Source organism: Nyctereutes procyonoides, unplaced genomic scaffold, assembly GCF_905146905.1.
Source record: "Nyctereutes procyonoides isolate TBG_1078 unplaced genomic scaffold, NYPRO_anot_genome, whole genome shotgun sequence".
Classification (NCBI taxonomy): Eukaryota; Metazoa; Chordata; class Mammalia; order Carnivora; family Canidae; genus Nyctereutes; species Nyctereutes procyonoides.
In genome coordinates, this window is record NW_026575147.1 from 2,556,474 (window position 1) to 2,572,674 (window position 16,201).

The 16,201-nt window shown below is 35.0% G+C and overlaps 1 pseudogene; it reads right to left on the reverse strand.

Moving 5' to 3' along the window:
• Positions 1 to 16,201, reverse strand: part of LOC129501206 (serine/threonine-protein kinase 35-like) — a 73,716-nt pseudogene that overhangs the window by 29,021 nt on the left and 28,494 nt on the right.

A 16,201-nucleotide genomic window follows, 5' to 3' on the forward strand; every position in this document is an offset into this window, starting at 1 on the left:
TTTGGTCCCACTTTAACACCTTAACATGCAAATCTCCATCATCAGGATCTCCAAGCAGTAAGAAGAATCAGCTTATGAATCTAGAAAAGGGAAATACTCTATGGGGTTTTATCATAGACCAAGGCACTTGCACTCTAAGGATCAGGTTGGAGTACTGAAAACACAGCTCTGATTTCTATTTAAGAATCACATCAAATGAATCCTACTATATACTAATGCTCAAATCCTGTATCCTCCAAGGACTTGTCATGGGAAAATCCATCCCACAGTACAATCTTTCTTGTCTGAGTGTCAACTAGATTTAATTCAGTACCACCCAGTCAGGCATTACATCATAACCTTATTACCTATTTTATGTTGCAAATAATTGAAAGTCAGTTTCTTTAGAGAGTGATTCTTTGATTGTTTAGGGTTTGTTTGTTTTGGCATGCCTGATACTAAAATTTAGTCCTAAAGAAAAATTTAAGAATATAAGCATTTTTTAGGATATTTGTCAACTAGTAAATGAAAAATATATTTACATTTGTGTGCACATATGCCATATAATAACCAGAAAAATTAAGTGAATACTCAAGTCTATAGAGCTAGAATGTGAGAGAAATGAAACTTGAAACCAGATAAATTATTTAAAACTATTCTATAGTGGAGGGGAAACCCTCCACAACTTTATTGTAAACGTTTGAGGAATTTCATATAACTCTAAAATAAAATTTTGAATATATCTTTGACACTTATATACCATTTACTGTCATCTTCAATCAATTAACCAACCTCTGTTAATTTAGTGTTATAGTCATCATTCACTGAAGGCCTAAGTACTGTACATTACAATATGGACTTTATTATCATATTTGATAACTTACAAAAGGCCTCTGATGGGTCATATTATCCATCCATATTTTATGTATATGAAAAGGTTGAGATTTCTTTTTTTTTTTTTAAGATTTTATTTATTTATTCATGAGAAACACAGAGAGAGAGAGGCAGAGACATAGGCAGAGGAGAAGCAGGCTCCATGCAGGGAGCCTGATGTGGGATTGGATTCCAGGACTCCAGGATCACGCCCTGAGCCAAAGGCAGACACTTAACTGCTGAGCCACCCAACCATCCAGGTTGAGATTTCTTCTTGATTCTATATTGTCAGTATGTCAGGCCATTTTGTCAGGTCCTCAGTAAGCTGAGGATCAGTGACATCAGTTAAGGTTTGTCTATTTCTAAAGCCAGAGTTTATCCTATTTTGCCACACTACCTTGGATTCTAATCCTTTCATTATCTTATCTTTTCCATCCTCCTCTCATTCTTTCAAGCTTCTGTCTCTTCTCACTTTCTGTGTAATTATCCCTGTCCTTTGCAAGAACTCTCTGTGTCCAGTGACTCCCTATCCCAAAGCTATCTGTTCACTGTTGTTGGTACAAATTCCTCAGACGCATAGATCAGCTTCAACTGCCCACTTCCCTGATCAAAATCTTTTAAATGATTGGTTCATTGATATTTGATGAATACTATCTGAAAAGATTATCTTGACAATAAAGACAAATCACAAAGTTCATTCCAGATACTGTCTCCTACAGACTCTATTTTACTTTCAAATTCCACTCAAATGAAAGGGCAGATCCAGTATATATCCTGTACATCTAATATACATTCCAATACTGAATTTTCTTTTTCTGACTTTCTTCCAAATCTGCTTAATAACAAACCAGTCATGCTTAAAAACTTCAGTTTCAATATGTCCTTTCTCTCTCACTGAAACTGGCAATTTTCTACCCTCTCTGAATTCCCATAACACTTGTTCTATTTCTGTCATGAAATTCATTATCATTTACTTTGCAACACTGTGTACATGTATTATCTACTAATTAGCCTAATGGATTTTTGAATGTCTAAGACCTTTGACTCTCTGTCTATACCTCCACTTCTGAATTTGTCCTATCCTACTACTTTGCTCACCCTCCTATCTCCAAATCTTTCACTCTTAACTTTGCTTGCCTCGTCCAGTTATGCCATTCCATGTATTGCTTGCTAAGACTTTGGACTTCTAATGTACTCGAGAATGACCAACCATCCTGGCTTGCCTGAGACTTTCCCAGTTTTCCTGTGATTGTCCTACTTTTAGGACTGCATAACCTATATCTGGAAAAATCTTCAGTCCCAGGTAAAAGCAGGATGGTTTATCTTCTACATATTCTCTGATAATTATGCCCCTTGTCTTTGTTAGGCTTTTAATCACCAGAGAGCTTTCCAAGCTCTAGCTGATTAATGGCCTGTATCTTTTCTAGACTAATCATAGTGTTCTATTATTCTCCAGCCTCTGCCAATATGACATCCTAGGATTTCCCTACTGCCTAGCCAGTTTTTCTCTTCTATGATAATATCCTTGCCTCGTGTCTTTTTCTCTATTCCCAGGGTTTACAATCTTACTTTTGAGTGTGTTGTTGTTACATTGTTGATTTTTGTCAAGGTTATAATATTCTAATTAGGATGTTGTTCCTGATTTTATGTGGATCATAACGATCTGCCAAGTATAGACATAGTAGTTGATGTGGGAAACAAAAGCAGGAGAAAAATTATTAAATTTCCTTACTACAAACAGCCACTGACAAGTCCTTGAAACAGGCAGAGTGACATTCCTCTAGGGACTCAACTCCCTCCATGCAAATACTTTGCTAAGGGCAAAAGGCAATCTCAACCCAATCCCCAAATTCCGTAAATCTGCTTTAACATACAAAAGTTTCTTTAGAAATTTCCTTTATTGCTAGCCACCCCCAAGATACATGTTGGCAGTCATCCACAAGCATATGGTCTACTGATATACATCTGAAGAATTTCATGACTAAGGTTTTATTAGTCGGTAATAAATTACCTTTTTCCAATGATAACTAGACTCTTCAAGGTCCTGGGAACCTTGCTTCTGAAATTCCTTAGAGATTTACACTATCTCTAAACCCCTCCCAACTTGAAAGTATATTATGGGCCACACCTTATGACTCCAGCACAGCTCTTTCTGTCCACAGGTCCTATCCCCGTGCTTTAATACAATCAGTTTTTTGCACCAAGACATCTCAAGAATTATTTCTTGGTAGACAGCTTCAAACCCTAATGTCTTTTCCTACATCAGTAGTTTGTCTAATTCTTATCTCCAGACTTCAGAGTTCAAACTCTAATTTGTCTAATTTCTGCCTGTTTTCTTTTCCTTGAGAAAGGCTGCCATATTTGAGGCTTGACTTAAAAGAACAGGCTATTGATAGATTGGTAAATGTTTATGAATTTTAGATTCTTCATTGTAAATGTTAAATCTGTTCATCTGTTAAAATCTTCATCTCTAAAATGTTATTAGCAAGAATTTCCTATTGGCTTTTTTGAGAGAATTAAACAAGGCGGGGACAAATATATATCCAATACCTGATATAAATGCTCAATGAATCATAATTTATTATTAGAAAAAAGCATTAGAGATATCTTAATGAAAAGAGTAAATGCTGGTTTTCCAGTAGGATTACTGTCCTTTGACACACCTTGCAGGGACCTTCAAACACTGGGCCACAGAAGATAATAAAAGTAAAGGAAGAACCATTTAGGGGATTCTTCCTTTGTTGGTTACAGTAAACTAATCCCACTCCTATTCTGATGGTGATTTTTATTCACCTCAATGCTTATTGCTAATTTGACAGAAAATACTCTGGTGAGATTCATCTTGAAATGTATTGTAACACAAAAACAAAATCTCAGAATCTACATATAAAAAAACATATCCCACAGGGCCAGGACTGGGGCAAGGAAAATCAGATATTTTTTTTAGGCATACAATTTAAGGAGATTCCAAAAGAATCAGTAGTCAAGATAATAAAATTTAATACACTATTTTTTAAAAGAAAAATTATTGGGATCCCTGGGTGGCACAGCGGTTTGGCGCCTGCCTTTGGCCCAGGGCGCGATCCTGGGGACCCGGGATCGAATCCCACGTCGGGGTCCCAGTGCATGGAGCCTGCTTCTCCCTCTGCCTGTCTCTGCCTCTCTCTCTCTCTCTGTCTGTGTGACTATCATAAGTAAATAAAAAAATTAAAAAAATAAATAAAAGCAAAATTATTGCAAAATATTACGATGAACTATAAGTCAGATTTTAAAATGGAGATATGATAAGTTTTGTCTTTTGTTCCAGGCTCCAGTATGTTTTCTCACACCACTGATCTGCCAATACAAACACAACAATATAAAAGAATCTAGATTCATAAGAATATATTCAAAAGTTATTATATTAGGTACAAGGATAAAAAGTATTCCCATGGTGTATTCAGCTCAGAGTTTTATATATTTGGTGTTTAGGAGAAAAATTAATAGGAATATTTTGGGACCTTATGGTGATTGTCTCAGAATTAGATAAAACAACAAGCTATCCGCACTAAGGGGAACAAGGAAGGATTCAAATTTTTACCTGGGATTATGAACACAGAACTCCATGTGTATGCTCTTACTTGATCCTCACAACAACTAATCTTTGTTTTAAACATCAGAAAATTGAAGTTTATGAAGTAAACAGCTCTCCCAAATGGTAAGCATCTTGACTAAGATTGTCTAACTTCTATCCAACTGACATCTTCTCTATTACCTTTTATTTAGATTGTTTATGCCTTTAAGTAGAATGGAATTGATGGTGTCTAGCTAGACTAGCAGTCCTCTCCTGCCTCTCTCTCTCTTTCTTTCATTCTAACTGGCTTGCAGAACTTGCCAAATGTTGTTCTCACTTCCAGTATGTCTTTTCCATCACCTCCGATCTTATAACTTGATTCTTCCAGATGTACCAGTAAGCTTGTGTTTTAAAATTCTGGATCATGAACCCAGAAATGAATAGTGCTAATTAACTGCCACTAACTAGTCTTTATTTTTTCCAAAAAAGAAATGAATTAGATCACGATTCCTAAGAAAACTCATTCTGTTCCAAAATTATTGATACATGTTAAGATGAAAGAAATGGGTTTATTGTGGCCACTGAAGTACTTTAGAATCTCTTTTGCCTGCCTTAATTTTAAAAGGTTGTGCAATTTAGAATGTGAATATCAGCCGAGGAGGAGAGTAGGGACCCAGAAGGGGAAGGAAGCAAATCTGTATTGGTAATGGGTTGATCAGGCTGGATTTATCAAGTCTGATCAGACCTAGAGGACATTCGGGTGTTTTTTGTAATTGAAATATTAGTTTTATTGTGAAATTTTATTCTTTAATCATAAAGGCAAAAAGATAAGGGGAAGCAGCAAACAACTACACAAAATGCACATGTTCCTCACTGACCACATAGGGTCTGTCTGCTCTGATGGCAAACCTCTTCATGGACATTGTGGTAAAATAAAAAGATTTGTCCTCCATACCCCAAGAAGATACCTCATGCTTTTGTGGACAGCTCTTCTAACACATTTCTGGAAAGAATCCAGATTCTCCTTTAAGGGAGCCCTACCTAGAGGTGACTTATTTCAATCATAGGAGATTCTGTGGGATGTTGTGCCTTCACATTCAGGGAACTATTTGGATTCTTTGCATAGTTACCTTGGAGATTAGAAGATGATTCAGGAATGGAAAAGTTACCCACACCACTCCTCCCTAACCTATAATTAAATAGTTTCATAGAAATCATTTTCTGTTTCTTGCTAAACATCCCTCCAAATTTCTTACATAACTCTTGGCAGGAAAGATATCTGTTTTATATGAATTCATTAACCTTCTCCCTTTATATCTGATGCAGTGCTATGGAAGGGACTCTATAAGTTTGGTTGAGGGAATAAATGATTTAATAAGTCAATCATTTATTCATTTTTTATATGACCATTCTATGGTCATTTATTTAATTATAAAAAATTTAATTTCATTTTATCATAGAACTCTATATAGGTAATTAGACTGTTTTAGTATATTCTAGCCAACAGGGCTCAATGGCTTTATTTTACCAAATGAAGATTTACTTGGTCACTGAGATCAATCTCACCATGACCAGAATTGTCAGCAGCCTTGCCAAATGACCTCAGCAAGCTAAAAAGGTCTGCCCTTGGCCCTCTGCCACAATTCAGTGATGACATAACCACTTTCAGAGAAATGACTTATCATGTGAAGTAAACGAAAGATTTCATGATCCTGCGATGTCATTTTGTAAATTATGTTCTACAGTGCTACGGCTATGTTCCCTCTAAAGGTCTGAGAGGATTGAAGTTGTCTTTGGTGAATGACAGATTGTTGCCTTTGGACAATTTACTCAACAGTGATAACATTGAAATGGAGGTGGTAGACAAGCTGGAAAATAAATGATCATTGAATAATGGCAATGATGGGAACCTTGGCCTCTGTTTTGTAGGAAAGATTCTGTAAAAAGCTATCCCAAAGAATTTGAATATTGTGAAAAAGCAGTGGGCAGCCTCCTCCAAGAGGAATGACCAAGAAACATTCACTTCTCATAGATTTTCACATTCTCTCCTACCTCATAATGGTTTTCTTCATTTAATAAAAATAGTAAAAACTTCAAAAGGAGCTAATACATTTAAATTTAATGTATTTCTCCAAGTTGTAAAGTTTTTGTTGTTTTTCTTCCATTTGATATGTGATTTTTTTTATTTGTCACTTTCATTCATAAAGCCACAATACAATAACCCCTATATGCTCCTGCACACAAACCTAGCATTTAACAGACATTTAACAAATGAACTATTGTGGAATTAGACCTGGGCAAGGAACCATTAGAAATTCCATTCAGACATTTTACTGATGGCCCAGTTAACTTCCACCATAATAAATAGGGCTATAATTTCTGCCCTAGATGAGATTCTTAAAATTTAGGTAATGATTTAATTACCTCTGGCATTTTCTGAAGTTCTCCTCCATTTACTTCATGCCAAGTTCTTCACACTTTCCCACAAGAATCTCACTGTGCATTCCTTGAAATAAAATTAGTCAGTCAGTTAAGAAGAAACACAGATTATGTGTTCACATACTTAAGTCTTTAATATGGATGTTCATGGTTTCAAAATCTGTGGATATTCTCTGATATAATTTACCTTTCCCACCCTTCCTTTGTCCCAATCTTGTGAAAGCCTGAGATCAGTTTGAAAATATTGTATAAACCCTGATGAGAAAACATATCCCTACTATGGAGGTAGGACTCTGATGTTGAAGGTAAATGGGGAAGTACAAAATCTAAAAGAAGATGAAGGGGTTGATGCAACAGTTGATATCCTTAGTTGGGAAAACAAGTGGTCATATTGATGGCCTGACAATGAGCTTCAGGCCTAAGCCATGGCAGACAAGATGTAAAATTCTAATTTGGGAGCCACATAGGAGCCTCAGCCTCAAAGGCATTCCAGTGCATTTGAGAACCTCAGATCTAATTGGCAGGAAAGGATACTCCAGAACAAAAGATGCTGGAAAACAATTTACCCACCTATTTAATCTTTCACCAAATACTTACTAATAATTTACCATTTTCCAAGGTCTAGTCTCATCTTGAGGGATAAGTTGGATAAGTAGCTGGATTCTAAGTTCTATGTAGTAAGAGTCTGAGACTGTATTTCTTACCACCATCAAGATGGGCTTCTGCATAGGGACAGGGCAGTTTTTGGTAGTAGACTTTAATGCACTTTGGGGAAAAAGTGGAGAAGTAGAAGAGACAGAGAAAGTGAACAAGGATGAGAATAGTGCAGGTGAATACCCCTTTAGATATTCTAGCAATTCTTGAATTAAATTTTTTAAAACACTTCTATGATTTCTGCTCATAATTCTCTAAAGAGGACACTGGATAAAAGAGTAATACTGCATTACAAATGTTAGCTTACTTTCTAGATATTTCTGATTCAAAAATCCATGTGAATATATATGTATTTGTGTATCTTCACTTGTCATAAATATTCATTTTTCTCTCATCAAGACTTACTACTTGATTTGTCTGGAATCTGCATATTAAATTCAATTTTTTTTATCTTCATCTTTTTGTATTTCAAAAATAGATAATCTTCTATATATTCTTTTCTATATTTTTAGGGTATTTATGAACCAGTTTTGTAATTATCTTATCAATTTTATAATAAATTTATAACTATCAAATATTTTTAGATATTTCCAATATAAACTAAAACATTTAATACTACTACACATACATGTACATATATATATATATATATATATACACATATAATTAAACAACTCCTAAATTCTATGATGTGGGTTTGAGACCAGTATGTTAATGTCAATCAAATGAAATTGAGAAATCATTTGTTACAGTAAATGCACCATGCCTATCCCTGAATTAAAGATCTCCAGCTTTAATAATTTCATTTTTAACACAAATATCTTAAGTTGCATGCAAAAAGTTAGTCATTACATAAACCTGCCAGACTTAGGAGAAAAAAATATTAACTTGAATCAGTGACTAATTAATATATATATATTTTGCATTTATAATATGTAAGACTATGTTTTAGGTATAAAATTAATAAAAGTATGCCAGAATTTACCTCCTTTAAATTCTATAATGGCATAGTTATAATATGAAGAGAAATTATACTAACTTCAATGCACAGAATAAGTACATCATGTCTACTGAAGTTCTCTGAAGAGTAAAGTTAGAAGCAGTGTTCATTCTCTAAGACATAATTAATAACTGATTTTATATGGACAATCTTCCCCATAATCTCTCCTTCACTGTTTTTACCCAAAATTCAGCCATGTGTTCTTCCTTATTTTCCCCTCTCCTTTTCCATCTACCACAATCTTTTGGGTGTACTGTTTTTCATCTGTTACTTATGTAAGTCATTTTAAGTAATAAATGAGGTAGAGGGACTGGGAGAAGGGAATGATAATATGAGTCACTGATTTTTCATTCCTTCTCCCAACTCACACATACTTCATCCATGACACAATACAGAGTAACTACCAAAAACGTTGTGATCCTTCAAAACAGGAACTCAACACATAATATCTAAACTGCACTACTGCTAACTAGACTCAATATTATTTAGAAATAATCATACAATGAAGAGAAACCTAATAATTACTCTATATGCTCTCTAAATTGTAACATGATTAATCAGATAAACAGAGAAAATACATTCATCCACCTCCTCTATTTCTCTATAAAAGGAACCTTATACCAGTTAGGGCATAATTTACCATATCCTGTGACCTGTGACATATGTTCTAGAGCTTTCTTAAAAATCCAGACCTTATAGTACTGTCAATCCATTGTCAAGATAGAATATATGCCTATGATCTAGGCCAAGTTTACCATTAGTACCTCAGGGCACTCTCCTTCAGTACCACTCACTTTTGCCTTCCATTCATATAGTTCAGAGCACCTCACTCCAGAGAATTCTTCAAATCTCCCTGAGTCAGGACAGAAGACCACAGACCCAACCTCATTAATTTGCCCAGTACCAAAATTAACCTGTTCGTGAGCAATTCCACGTGAATCTTTTTACCTAGGTACATGTAGTTCTTCCTTCTTGCTTAACATATGGCTCATGTGTCAACAGCTTCAGTATCATCTGGGAGCCTGTTATAAATCGAGGGTCACTGAACCCTCCACTTCTATGTACTGAATCAGAAACTGCATTTTAACAAGATTCCTCAGGATTCATAGGTACATTAAAATGAGAAACGCTCTGAAGAGTTTTGATCAGGACTGAATGCTGTATTTTGTCAAATGCTTTCTCTGCATCTATTGAGAGGATAATATGGTTCTTGTTTTTTCTCTTATTGATATGATCTATCATGTTGATTGCTTTACGAGTGTTGAACCAGCCTTGCATACCGAGGATAAATCTCACTTGCTCATGGTGAATAATCTTCTTAATGTACTGTTGCATCCTATTGAATAGTATCTTGTTGAGAATTTTTGCAACTGTGTTCATCAGGGATATTGGTCTATAATTCTCCTTTTTGGTGGGGTCTTTGCCTGGTTTTGGAATTAAGGTGATGCTGACCTCATAGAACGAGTTTGGAAGTATTCCATCTCTTTCTATCTTTTGGAACAGCTTTAGATGGACTTTCTTCAGAGAGTTGGAACAAATCATCTTAAGATTTGTGTGGAGTCAGAAAAGACCCCGAATAGCCAGGGGAATATTGAAAAAGAAAACCAGAGCTCGGGGCATCACAATGCCAGATTTCATGTTGTACTACAAAGCTGTGGTCATCAATACAGTGTGGTACTGGCACAAAAACAGACACATAGATCAATGGAACAGAATAGAGAACCCAGAAATGGGCCCTCAACTCTTTGGTCAACTAATATTCGACAAGCAGGAAAGACTATCCACTGGAAAAAAGGACAGTCTCTTCAATAAATGGTAATGGGAAAATTGGACAGCCACGTACAGAATAATGAAACTAGACCATTCTCTTACACCCTACACAAAGATAAACTCAAAATGGATAAAAGATCTAAATGTGAGACAAGAATCCATGAAAATCCTAGAGGAGAACACAAGCAACACCCTTTTTGAACTTGGCCACAGCAAGTTCTTGCAAGATGCATCTATGAAGGCAAGGGAAACAAAAGCAAAAATGAATTACTGGGACTAAATCAAGAGAAAAAGCTTCTGCACAGCAAAAGAAACAGTCAACAAAACTAAAAGACCACCTACAAAACAGGAGAAGATATTTGCAAATGACATATCAGATAAAGGACTAGTATCCAACATCTTATTAAACTCAACAGCAAAGAAACAAACAATCCAATCATGAAATGGGCAAAAGACATGAAGAGAAATCTCACAGAGGAAGACATAGACATGGCCAACAAACACATGAGAAAATGCTCTGCATCACTTGCCATCAGGGAAATACAAATCACAACCACAATGAGATACCACCTCACACCAGTGAGAATGGTGAAAACTAACAAGACAGGAAACAACAAATGTTGGAGAGGATGTGGAGAAAGGGGAATCTCTTGCACTCTTGGTGGGAATGTGAACTGGTGCAGCCACTCTGGAAAACTGTGTGGAGGTTCCTCAAAGAGTTAAAAATTGATCTGCCCTACGACCCAGCAATTGCACTGCTGGGGATTTACCCTAAAGATACAGAAGCAGTGAAACCCTGGGACACCTGCACCCCAATGTTTATAGCAGCAATGTCCACAATAGCCAAACTGTGGAAGGAGCCTTGGTGTCCATCAAAAAATGAATGGATAAAGAAGCTGTGGTCTATGTACACAATGGAATATTACTCAGCCATTAGAAATGACAAATATCCACCATTTGCTTCAACGTGGATAGAACTGGGGGTATTATGCTGAGTGAAGTAAGTCAATTGGAGAAGGACAAACATTATTTGGTCTCATTCATTTGGGGAATATAAAAATTAGTGAAAGGGAATAAAGGGGAAAGGAGAGAAAATGAGTGAAAATATCAGTGAGGGTGACAAAACATGAGAGACACCTAACTCTGGGAAATGAACAAGGGGTGGTGGAAAGCGAGGTGGGCAAGGGGTTGGGGTAACTGGGTGATGGGCACTGAGGGGGGCACTTGACATCATGTGTACTGGGTGTTATGCTTTATGTTGGCAAATTGAACTCCAATAAAAAAAATAAAAAAAAAAGAAAAATGAAACATAGCTACATAAAGAATTGTAAAAAAAAATTAAATAAATAAAATGAAAAACGCTGGTTAAGGGCTTTAGGGGTAGATAATGATTTGAGATGCAAACCTTCTAGGCTGAATTGGCTATTCAAATGCCTACAAAAGACATGGAGGTGATGAAATGTGACAAGAAAGTCAAACATAAAACCAGACAGGAGTAGTGTTAAGAAATATATTTTATAAATGTTCTATCTAAAATGGCACAAAAGCCACATGTTTCTTGTTGATTATTGTCACTCAAGAAAGATTTTAGATGTGTTAGATCTCCTGAATTTCAGGAGAGGAAATAGTTTTTTTGTTAAATTTTTAATTCTTAACATACTTGCAACTAATCACATTCTAACACTGTGTGAGCCTAACAAATACATTTGCTTGCTGCATCTGGACTATAGGCTACTAGTTTACAACCACTGTTTGGAGGGCTATCTTCACATTAAAGGAGGTTATTTAATTAAAATTCTGACTGAAGGAGATCTTTCTGTTAATATTTTGGATGAGTTTAGTGAATTTCTTAGGAACCAATATCCTAATTATAACTGAAAAAGGTACAAAGCTACAAGGCGTCTCTTTGAACTCATTTAGTATAGAGAACTAGTGGTAGCTTCCTTAAGAAAGTGAAAAAAATAGGTAAGTTCTGATGCATGAGAAAAAATATTTAAACAAAGGAGAGTAGAAGAGATAAGGAGATGTGGAGAACTTTCCAAGGACAGAGAAAAGTGAACAAAGGCCCAAGGTCAGAACATTAAATGCATATGAGAAATTGAAGAAAGGCCTAATGACTTAAACAGGCTTGTGATTATGGCATAAAAGGGTTAAATCATGAAATCCACCTTGTATTTTTAGTATTTGCTTCTTTTTTTGTATGCAAAATAAGTAGGGAAAATTTTGTGACATATAACATTATAACATGACAGGATTTACCTTTACAAACATACCTTTAACTACAATATCCTATTGGCCAGAAAACTTAACTCCTCTCATGGAAGGGAGCACTGAATGGATTCTGAATAGGCATCTGAAATATTGGAGCCCTAACTAACATTCTGATTCTTAATGACGCCTCATTTTGAAGAAGGTTAGAGGCATTCCATTCTCTGATTTCTTCAGTCAGCCTTTCATCTGCTGTGAAGGCACTTGAGTGTGTCACCTATGTGATGCGAGTTAAAGGGGACAGTAAGATTTTCCTGAAAACGATTTCTCTGTTGTCTTGTCTGGTGCTAAAATCTTAACCACTGAATACCCAGTTCCTTCATGAGTAAAATAAGTAATCTTTATAATTTTATGATGTGTGTATTTACATACACATGTGTGAATGTATATATGATGTAAGACAGTGTGTTTGTAGTCCCTAGGAGATGCTGTTATCAATAAATATTAACTCTCCTCTCCTTAGACATGAGGACAAATAAAAATTTAAAGAAAGGTAGCCAAAGAAATTACTTAAGATAAACAGTATAAAACAAGATAAAAGGAAGATTTTGAAAAATATGAATTCATAGTATACCCTAAGATGAGACCTGTGGAAGGAAACTGATAAAAATTATATAATGGATGTTTTATTCTGTTAGTATCCTCAATGTGTATCTATGACTATATATGTATATAGCTGCAATGGAAGAGAACACTAAAACTTGAGGACGTTCGTGAATGTCACATAAATTGCCTTATCTTATTAGACTTTATCATTGATTATGAAGTTATCTTCTTTTTCCAGGAAATAAAACCAATCCCTTTGTGTGTTATTCTATAACACATACATATGTACTCACATAAATACATGCACTCTATAATATTTGAAATAAATGTATTCTTAGATCATCCTTTTTGTTGTTTATTTCCAGGTTGAATTCTACCTTATAATTGTTTAAAGAACAGTTATCCTGAAGCATATTCCCTTTGGGGATGCATTCTAATGTCCTAGAGTGTGCTGAAAGGTACAGATTGATTATAATCTCTATTTACTTCTTGGATCAGTAAGTGATAAATCGCTCTCCTTTGGCCTCCACAAGGTTGCAGTGCTGGTTGCTGCATATTTACCCTGGAGGGCACTGATGAGCCTAAAATTATTTACAATTGTTGGAAAGTTAGGTGCTTCACTTCAGGAAAGAAAGGAACCTTTTAAAAACTTTATCATGCATATGCATCATATTTGCATCAGTAATTTTCTCCTTTGTCTTCATACTCTCTTTTTGAAAAGTCTGTGCTAGGAAGCTGAGAGCTAAAGTATAGATTTCAACATATGACTCTTCTGCTTAAAAAATCTTTAAATTATACCCTATGGCCTGCTGAAGAAAGTCTAAATGTCACTTACCTCTCATGCTTTAGTAAACTATATCAGACCATGTCACCTCTATGCTCCACCTCCATGCTTAAAATGGTCCATGAATAAAGGAATGAATGAACAATAGAAATAACAGGTAATGAATTGACTTGTAGTTACATAAAGACAGTTGCCATGCACTGGCTTAAATTCTATTGGCATTTACCCCTTTTCTTTCTTTTTTTTTATGCATAAATAGCAATATTTGTAAGAAATGGGAAAGAATTTATATACAGTGTCCTAAGAGTATATATGTAATAAAGTTCATCTTAGCAGATACTCCAAACATACTCATTTTGTTTATTATTCCCCAGTTAGACTATTTTGTCAGAGCTTCCAAATATGATTAACAACCACACCACAGTAAGTCCAAGAGTTAGATGTAGAATTAATTCAACAAAGGAAGCCAAAAATATCATGACATTATTCCTGGTACTCCTGACAACTGAGGTACACTTCAATAACTGTCAGGAGAAATGATCAAAGACTCCATTGGCCAACCAGCTTTCCTGGATCCAAGTCCATATTTCCATAAAACTTCCATAGTAACTGATAATAACTTTCTCATATTCTTCTTTCATTCATTTTCTTCATTTGTTCATTTTATTTTAAAAGCTTGCTTTTATATGTTGAGTACTATTGAATAATAAAAGGTTAAACAGAGGTATATCTGGACCTCAGAGTACTTATAGTGTTGTTGAGAGATATTACATTTTCAGAAAACTAAGGAAAGGTATAGAGTAGTAGGGAGCCTACCTATACCATGAAAAGAAAACAGGCTTTGAGAAAAGGTTACTGGGTTCCTATTCTACCCCCTGTGCTGTGAAAGTTTGTCAAAATCTCTGTATTTCAGTTGCCTTCTTTATAAAATAGCAAAGAAAGAATACTTCCCTCATGTGTTGTTCTCAGTACTGAGAGAAAATACAAGAAGTCCTTAAAATAATGTATTAAGTTATAAGCGCTCAATATATATTAGAGACCCAAATAAATTTGTTTCCATTTAGGATCAAAGAAGTTTACATTATACCCATGTATGATAATAAATTTTATTTATTTATTTATTTTTAATTTTAGTATTGTTAACATACAGTGTTACACTAGTTTCAGGTGTACAATATAGTGATCCAACAATTATTTACATTACTCAGTGATCATCATGGTTATCTCTATCACCTGTTTCACTCATTTCCCCCACCCACCTCCCTTATGGTAACCATCAGTTTGTTCTCTATAGTTAAGAGACTGATTTTTGCTATTTGCAATGACATGGATGGAACTAAAGTGTATTATACTAAGCGAAACAAGTCAATCAGAGAAAGACAATAACATGATTTCACTCATATGTGGAATTTAAGAAACAAAACAGATGAAAATAGAGAAAGGGGTAAAAAAAATAGAGGGAGGTAAACTGTAAGAGACTCATAACTATAGAGGACAAACTGAAGGTTTCTGGAGGGGAGGTGGGCAGGGATTGGACTAAATAGGTGATGGGTATTAAGGAGGACACTTGTGATGAGCATTGTGTGTTATATGTAAATGACGAATCACTATATTCTACTCCTGAAACCAGTATTACACTATATGTTAACTAACTAGAATTGAAATAAAAATTTGAAGTAAAAAAAGAGAGCTATATGAAAAATTAAAAGAAGAAAAATACTATTATCTTTACTTTTTGATACTATTATCTTAAAAAAAAGTCTGTTTTTAGTTTGGCTTTTTTTTTTTTCCTTTGTCCATTTGATTTGTTTCTGAAATTCCACATATGAGTAAAATCTCATGGTACTTGTCTTTCTCTGACTGACTTATCTTATTTAGCATTATACTCTCTAGTTCCAATCCATATAGTGGGAAATGGCAAGATTTCATTCTTTTTTTATGGCAGAGTAACATTCCATTATGTGTGTGTGTAAAGATATATATATAGTATATACTATATATATATATTGTGTATGTAGGGTACATATGTATGTGTGTATGTGTATCTGTATACTATCTCTTCTTTATCCATTCATTAGTCGATAGACACTTGGGCTGCTTCCATAATTTGGCTGCTGAAATAATGCTGCAATAAAAATAAGGGTGCATATATCTTGTCTAATTATTTGTATTACTTGTTTTTATATTTGGGGGGTAAATACACATTAGAAGAATTACTACAACCGGTGGTAGTTCTATTTTTAATTTTTTGAGAACCCTTTATACTGTTTTTTTACAGTGTGTTCCCACCAAATGTGCATAAGGGTTCCTTTTTCTGCATCTCCTCACCAAGACT